Source organism: Neophocaena asiaeorientalis, unplaced genomic scaffold (genome assembly GCF_003031525.2).
Source record: "Neophocaena asiaeorientalis asiaeorientalis breed wild unplaced genomic scaffold, Neophocaena_asiaeorientalis_V1.1 scaffold251, whole genome shotgun sequence".
Lineage (NCBI taxonomy): Eukaryota > Metazoa > Chordata > Mammalia > Artiodactyla > Phocoenidae > Neophocaena > Neophocaena asiaeorientalis.
The window spans coordinates 9,108,944-9,109,315 of record NW_020173377.1 but is presented as its reverse complement, the minus strand read 5'-3'; positions in this window follow the sequence as shown (position 1 = coordinate 9,109,315).

Genomic DNA, 372 nt, shown 5'->3' with positions numbered 1-372 from the left:
CAGGCGTCTTACAACCCGGTTCTCCCCGCCCACAGCCCCGGGTGCTGCAGTGTCGTCTGGGGCAGTTTCGGGGCTAGGGGCCGCTCTGGACGGGTCTCGAAGAGAAGGAGGAGAGCGACTGCCTTCGGGACCGGCGAGTCTCTCCCAGATTCCCGTCCTGCGAGTTCTTAAAGACGCCGCGCTGCGAGCGGGCTTGGCGAGGTTTCCCCCGCCCCCTCTGCGTTGCTCGCGTATCCGAGACTTGGGGGGGGGCCCTGTCTCCGGTTTGAGGAGAGGTTGGGGCGGCCTGCTGCCTTTACAGGGCAAGGAGGTTTCATGTTGGGTTTCTTCGCCCTGGCAGCACCGCGGTGGGGCGCTTCCTGCCCGCCCCCT